The sequence below is a fragment of the Camellia sinensis genome, chromosome 10, assembly GCF_055761805.1.
Source record: "Camellia sinensis isolate YWXY chromosome 10, ASM5576180v1, whole genome shotgun sequence".
Lineage (NCBI taxonomy): Eukaryota > Viridiplantae > Streptophyta > Magnoliopsida > Ericales > Theaceae > Camellia > Camellia sinensis.
This window is the reverse complement of record NC_138970.1, coordinates 56,854,331-56,863,223: the sequence shown is the minus strand read 5'-3', so window position 1 is coordinate 56,863,223 and position 8,893 is coordinate 56,854,331.

Below are 8,893 nucleotides of genomic sequence, written 5' to 3'. Positions count from 1 at the left end.
GCTCATAGAGTTGTAATGTTTCCAATTCCCGTTTTCTGAATCGTGTACCATGACTATCCAATGGTTAGCATTGTAGATAGGGAAAATTTTGTATTTGCAACCTCGCGCTGCCTTTGTGTGTACATTCAAGTACTTCGTTCATGATACAATGCTATTGTTCCACATCATATCCTGCACAATTGTTCAAAACCAACCTAGTCCTATCACATTTCATTAAACAACTATTAATTTAAAATTTCGTATAAACAAACAATAGTTATTTTACATACCGAATACACACTACTGTGCCCACATAATCTGGTCTCCCCGACACCATCTTATGCATTTCTGTTAACATAGCAGCGTATGCATCGATTACCTACACCATATGTTACCCATTAATATTCTAGTGCACTAGTAATAACAATTTGTAAATTTCTGTACACTATGTGCTACTAATATTTTGTTACCATCATGTGGAAGTACATGTATTTATATATTCGTAACGGTGTGTTATTAAATACATCTGCCATATATGTGTGTAATACCATGTATGTGACATCCGTCACATACCATATATCTGCATTTACCATATATGTGTGTCAATTGACTTGCAAGGCACTTTATTTGTGGAGTTTTTTGTCACAACTTGCATTTTGTAACAGCCATGTCAACCACGATACGATTGAAACAATGTTTACATGTGTATGAGGGGTTTAAAAAAATATACAACTCTTTAACGTTAAATGATACGAGACCAGCTTACATTCCCATGTATAAAGTTCTGTTGCACCAAGTCTTTGATATCTGTGAAATGCACTTCTATTCCATTGTGTCCACCGTCCCATACTATTAACCTGCAAATCATAAATCAAATTTAACAACCACCATAATACAGCATTTAGAACTTCTAAACGTAAAATAGTACAACATTCCATACAAACAACCTACCCGTCACCCTCTAAACTGTACATTCTCTCTAGTAGTTGCCTATCGCCATCCTTCAACATGTCCCACACAGTGTGCCTCCTATTCCTACCAAAACCATGCCAGGTTTTACGCTTCACCTCAACGTCCTCAACACTGTAAATTACCCCAGGCTCAAACGATTTACATAGCCTCACATTGTCACTTACTTTTTGTAGCCCAAATATGCTGGGATATTCATAGTCAGACAACCTAAATTCCCGTCTTGGCTTGTTTTTCACCCGTTTAACCAGTGACGTCATTTTTGGCCCAGAACTTATTGCAGCAGTTGTGTCTTCACAACCAGCTTGTACACCAACGACAGCTACGCCAACATTCACATTTCCACCTAACACTGACTGTGCATTACGGGGACTGTAGCTACCCCCCACACCTCCCACAGTCGAACGTACATACCCATCAGCAAAGTTAACCGTCAAATCTTCAACCCTAACTTCATCTTCAACAATTTTTAATGCAGGGATGCCAACGTCTTTGGTTTGCCCTGCAGGACAAACAGACAGCTGCGCACTTTCACCACTCGTCACGTTGCCAGAACCACTCACTTTCGCCGATTGACTGTTGCTCAGTGTTCGCTGATTGGATCCATCATTCGCAACACATTGCATTACCTCGTGCACTTCACGATCATCAAGACTATCCTCCAAATTGGTTATTTTCGACTCCAATCGACCAACTAGCGTACTGAGTCGTGCAATTTCAGCATCCTTCTCGACAAAAACACTATTAAAGTCTATAAACTAATTAGCAGCATGCCTCCCAAGCAGTTTCTCCATTGTTTTGACACGATGTTCCAATTCACGTACCCGTGCGTCTTTATTCTTAATTTCACTCTCTAACTTAGTAATTCTGACTTTAGCAATTCTCAACTCATCATTCACCCCCGCTGGTTCTGTACCAACGGCTTCACAATCTGGAGTACTGGACAGGTCTAGAAGATCCGGGAATAATACCGGCCACACTTCTCCGCCTGCCAACATCTTCTCACTCACTTTTTCCTTACTAGTCGGTGTACCAATATTGTTATTCTTATCATCATCTACCCCTTCCATTTTGATAGAACCACCATTTGGTGTATCAGGTTGCTAACAATTGAAGCTTGGCTTCACACTGCCCCATGCCCATCACACGCGTTAACTGGATCCACATCCATCATAATTTGACCAGCTTGTCTTGGTTCATTCGCAACAGCAGCCAGTTTCAGAATATGACACTCAATAATTGTCCCGACAAGTTTACCACAATGCACTTACAAAAAATCCAAAATAACACACACATAAACATCAGGGTATGCAATCAAAAAAAAAAAAAAAAATTTCAATGGTTTTATTCCATACCTCAATGCAACCTTTTGCCGACAAATTTATCCCTTTCAATTTTCCCACAACTGCGTCAATGCTCCATCGACAAAACCTTGGTGTCATATTAGGCCGTTCCGAGGTGATAATGGTCAAATGTTCACAAATGAGAAACTGAAATCAAGATATCAAACAAACCATTAAATAAGCATGTAGCTTGACTTTTTCGCGCCCCGTTTTGGAAGGTTTGAAAGAAGCCCTACAGTTCAAATTCCCGCCGTTCTGAATCTAATCTCACAAGTGCAATGTGAAATTGATAAACCCCAAAGAGTCCTAATCCGAAAAATCTTTTGGAAAATCAATTTTTGAATAAAAAATGCTAAAATTGAATTGCTTTGCCAGATACAGAGTCGCCACCTAAATATTTTATTTTGAAAAAATTTAGGAAATTCATGACTCGTGCCAAAGGCCACGTGTCCGTCATCACCAAAGTTCCCTCAGCTCGGGAACTTAGATACGAGAGGGGAAGGTCATGAATTGAGCACCCCCGTTTGCCCGATCAAAGATCAGCTTTTACTAATCATGATATGATTTTTATAAACATTATGTGCTCTTGTTCCGGTTATTAAGCTAGCATTACTATATGATGCACACAAGCAAGTATAGACTAGTTTGCCCAAATTGGAACAATTCAAATTCATGTTTGTTTTGTGAAATGAGTTTGAATTTACCACCTTAAGTGAGCTTAAAGTTGTGAATTTGCCACTAAACATAGTGGGCTTGAAACTGATTTGCCACTCAACAAAGTGGGCTCAAAATGTACATTTATTGAATCGTTTCAATTCAAGTAACAAGCCTTTATCCACAGGCATTCAAGCAGTTTATTAAGTAAGCATTTAGCCTCATGGTAAGCATGCTAGTCATGACAATCATTCACACTCATGCAAGTATATTAAAGCATTAAAAACTCACTTAGTACTCCAAGCCAAGATAAAACAAAAGAGTTAAAAAAATGCATGATTCCTAACTATAATGCAACACATGAGATATGCAATTAATAGGCTCGGCTACTAATATGGCATATGACTCAATTTAAATAGCATGTTGTTAAATGCGTATTCAAAGAAGTATTGAAATGACAATGCAATTTGAATGATGCGCCGAGCCTCGGTGCATGCAAGACAAGATGAATATATGCAAGCATAAGGTATGCTAATTGAAATGTGATGCTCCTAAACTAACCATTGAACGCGGTTAAGTAAAAGGGAGAAAGACGTGGGGTTGGAAGATATGCACATTATTATATTACGCTCTCACGAAGGAGAGTCCAAATGAATAAAGCTAACTAGCTAATTAAGCTAAGGTAATTAAGTTAATTATTACAAAACTTGAATGAATAATTAACTAACTATCTAAGCTAATTAAATATTACATCACCAACTAATTAAGCTAATTAAATAATTACAAAATAATTGAAACTAATAATTAAACTAAGTAACTAAACTAAACTGATTAGCTACTCTGTCTCGGGAAAAGAAAGATGTGCATGCACATGCTCGGTTTTCACCCGAAAAGACTACCGTTTTGCTCCCGAAAGCCTCGGTTTGCAGAGTTGAACATTTCGAGAACCATTTTGCTCTACCTTACTAAGACTCTGCTGAGGTTTGCATCAGTGGCCAGCCGGCCACTGGTGAATATTGCTGGCCACCTGCCGGCCATCAATGGTGCCTTGCCGGCCATGGAAAGTGGCCTGCCGGCCACTAATGCACTGGTTCATCTTGCTACAACAGAGGACAAACAGAGCAAAAAGTGGGTATTCTCACAGAATGTTTGCACAACTCACCCTTCTTTTACATGAACAAAACCAAGAAGTTATGAACTTAAGCCACAAACCATCAATTCAAGCAATTTCATTGCATGATGGCTTGTGATTTAAGATGTGCAAGTTCAATAAATACAAAATAAGACACAAACCTCCTCCATTTCATGAAAAATCAAGGGAAAAAATTGACCTTGGAGACTTGGATCATTTCATCACTAGCAAGTATGAAATGGTCCAAGTTCCATGTGTTCAATTAACGTCCGATTGAACACATCGAGTTATTATCTTGCTCACTTTTAATCCTAAGTTTTAATTACTTTTTTTTAACTTACCAACCATTCTTTAATCCAATTAAGTCCAAAGGCAAATTAAAGTCGTCTAATGGAAAAAGAGCTCAAAACACAAGTTACTTTGGGTATGAAAGAAGTATCATACCGTTGGTAATGAACCCCCTAAGGGATTAAACCATTAAGTATGAAACCTCAATTTCACACTTAGGCAAGCAAGTGACTTGAAACCACTTTCAAAGCAAAAGTAAAAGCCAAGAAATGAGGGAGGTTGCAGAGATGATTAGTGCTAAAAATAAGTGTGAAAAGCACTAAAAACATGTAATCAACTCAAACAAGTGATGTCTAATGGCCTAAAACACCAAGCTTGTGAGGAATATTACACTATAAGAATGCAAAACAAGACTCAAATGCAACTAATAGCCCAAAACAGTGCTAAAACAGGTCTGAAACAGCCTTAAAACATGCTAGAATTAAACTAACAAAAGCTAGAAAAAATAAGCTAAAACATAGAGCATGTTAAGCTAGTAAACAAAACATAAGGAGGGGAGGCTAACTTCTCTAATTTTGGACTTCCAAAAGTGTTTTTAGCCACTGAAATAACTCTAAAATTCAGTGTTTAAAAGCTCAAAAATAGATAGTAAAAGGGTGGGAGACACAAGGGTAAATGCCGCCAAAATAAGGTACAAAGAAGGAAAAACCACCCCTCAACCTTTAATGGCCTTAAAACCCAAGTTTCAGCCAAAAAATATAGAGTTTTTACAGTCCAAAAACAGCCCAAAAACAGTACAAAAATGTGCTAGAATGAAGACAAAAAACATAGAGAAATTTAAGCAAGTAAACAAGCCAAAAGAAGGGTGGCTAACCCCTCTATTTTTGGGACTTCAAAACCACTTTTTTAGCCTCTGAAAACCTCTAAAAATCAGTGGTAAAAATCTCAAAAAAAGTTGATGAAAGAATGGGAAACACAAGTGGAAAGGCTTAGAGAACAAGGTTCAAAGAATGGTGATTAACCCCTTTACCTTTAATAGCCTTAAACCACAAGTTTCAGCCCATAAAAACAGGTTTTAAAGAGCTTAAAAATAGCAAGAAAACATGGAAAACAAGTGGTGTAGAGATGGTGTAAAAGCAAGAGAAGGTATACCTCTTGGAGAGGAATGAACCCTTAAGTCACAACCAACCAATTTCACACTCTCAAGTGCTTCAAGAACTCAAATCCAAGCTCAAATCACCTCAGCAAGAAGTTCTCTAGGTTTGGTTTAGAGTGTTTGGGCATAGGCTATGCAAGTTGTAAAAGAGAGAGAGGATATTTTCCAAAATATTTCTTCACTCCTAATGTTTTCTAACCTTGAAAGATGAGAGGAAGGTCCTCTATATATAGAAATATATGAGCTTTGGTAAAAAATATCTAAAAATAGACAGCTGGAACAGTGTGGAACAGTTAGAGGGAAAATATCTAGTTTTTACACTGACGGCCGGCAAGCTTGCAGTGGTGGCCGGTCGGCCATAACTGATGGCCGGCAGGCAAAAAATGGTGGTTTGCCGGCCACAAATGGTGGCTGCCGGCCATGCCTCCAGGTCCGAATTCAAATGGGTATATCTCCTTTATTCGGACTCAGTTTTAGGTCATTCTTGAGTCCAAATTGAAGCCCCAGAAGTCTAGTTTCCAATAGTGACAGCCTCATATCTAAATTCTAAGTGTGCAAAGAGATATGCCTATTTTAGTGAAGGTTGCTCAGCTTTGTCTTAAACAGATTGATGCCTAACTTCAAATGGCCATATCTCCCTTATCCAGACTCGGCTTTAGGAGATTATTGAGTGTAAAATGAAGCCCCAGAAGTCCACTTTCCAATGGTGGTGACCTCACAACTAAATTTCAAGTGTACAAAAGGATAGGCTTGATTTAGTGAGACTGCCCGATTTTCTCTCAACGGTTCATGCTCAACTCTTCCCCCAACTAGGTTTCTTCACTCCACTCTTATTTTCTTCAACTCCAAACCTCTAAATAAGATGTTTAAAAGATTTTTCAAAGAGTTCACCTCTCTTTCATTTATCTCCACTTTATCCTTGCTCGGTTTACCAAAAAATGCAATTTTTAATGAAACGCGAGCTTCGGAACATCGTAGAAATATTTTCAAAAATATTTTGAAAGAGAGGGTTTTAAGGTATAAAAAAGTTTTGGTCCAAAATGGGGTGTAAAGTTAGGATTTAGAGCTTTTCTTGCTGAAGAAATCGAACATTTGCATAGCACAACTTTCATCATCGAGTGATCAATCAGTGGCGCCCAAGTCTTAAGGGCGATAAAAAATGGGGTGTCTACAAAGCCCATAACAACGTATGACTGTGTTTTTTTTGAAGATGTATGTGTTCGACACATTGGTTATTTTACATACCAGCAATGCTACGACATAACCAATCACCCTCTCTGGCCTATTGTGCATCTCATTTAGCGAACCAATCAGCGTATTCTGAATCGTTGCAGTCCAGTCGTACTGTCTTAACGTATCCAGTTTGTCGATCACACGAACAAAGGCCCACCCTATATGCTCGCTGGTGGTTGCGAAAAATAATTTCGCACAAATGTAAAGACACAGTAGTTTCACCACATCTTCTTCGTCACGTTCTATACGACCACAGATTACTTTGGTCAACAAATTCTTTATAACTTTTGAAGATATCCGGCTAACATTTGCGCAACGTCTTTGCATGAAATCGGAAGGCCCTTTAACACCGTGAGCCAAATTCAACTTCTCTTTCCCACATTGTACCCTAAATATCAACCTGATGTCGTTGTTTCACAACGGTAGCTTAGCTCCACCAATATGGAACTTCTTATCTTCGGGGTTGTAAGTTTTTATAATTTGATAGACCGTGGCATCACATTTCTTGAACGATTTTAGATCAAGCTCGTTAACACGAATGACATCAACCATCACCCAAAACGAGGTTTTCTACAATTGTTTAATATGTCCATCACGTAATCCCAATTCAAGCACTGTGTTAATAACTCCTGATATGTTGGATCGGTACATTAACCTCGCCAGATCAACATCAGCTTTCATAACAGTACCACTGGCTCCTTTTTTTTCTTGAATGGCAGTCTGGATTGCCTTTTCATGGCCAATCTGATCGACATATGCGGTGACCTCGTGCAAATGTTCTGTTTTCCATTCCGATTGCCACTGGTACTTGAAACATGGGTTATACGCAAATTGTCTAGGAAAAACTAAAACCAATAACAACACACGCAAAACATCATGCATAACATTAGCATAGCATACTGGGGAAATCAAACCCCACCAATTAACACCACTGCACATTCCATCATCAAACGAAACACCAAATTAACTCATACTTTCACGCACCATGTCATAACAAATACGTAAAATAGGAACATATTATTAACACGTCACACCAACATAGTCTACACCTTCCATTCCATACCACACCACACACGTTGACCCATTATGGTGTTGTTTGGTGTAGCTGTTAAAACAGATTATAGATTATAGCTTAACAGATTATAGATTATGACTTTAATCAGAAGCTGTTAATATGTTTGGTATAGCTGTTGGATTATAGATTTAAGTTGCTGAGTAGTGTTTGTTAAATAAGATGTGAAATAGTTTTTTCAATTAATTTTTATTTTTTATTATTCACTATTTGTCTACATTTCTCATAAAAAATAATAATAATATTTTGTAGTCCATTTGGGTCTTTTTCTATTTTTTAAAAATAAAAAATAAAAAAATTTAAGAGTATAACCTTGAATTAACATGTCCACAACAGAAGTTGATAATCAGAAGCAAAGGGTGAGCAGCTTTTCAGAATCAACTTTTTTGACTTAAAATAAGCTGTTAGAATCAGAAGCTGTTTGAAATAAGTTTAACCAAACAGTCTAAAATAACTTTTTAAAAGCCAGAAGCTATAAGTTGGCTCAGAAAAGCCCCACCAAACACCCCCTATATGCAACACCATACAAAACAAGACATTTTCACTTTCCAACACACTAAATTAACTATTTTGAAGTACACAAGATACAAACCCAACGCACCATAAATATGCATTCCTGCCACACCAAACAACATTACACTAACGTTAACAAATTACGTTCATTCATCCAAAAACCATACACATGTGTGATTAATATTTTTGGATTTGAACGTTGTCTAAGTCACGACTCGCATTCCACTGGTCATCAGACTAACATTAATTGATTCCCCCAATTGGCATACCTTCGGCCAATCAAACTCGTGGCTCACACAATCACGTACAATGTCCAAATCTGACTATGCCAGCTCCTATAAACACCACCACGCATTTGACGACGTACCACATCACTACATCATGACGACTTAACACGCACAAAAAAAAAAAAAAAAACTCAAACAAACTGACACCCATCTCAAATATGTGAGTACACCAGTCACACATTACCTAAACACCATTACTATTGCATTCAATATAAAAAAACCACAAACACGAAACCCCCACAAATACAAGAGAATATGCACCACCAA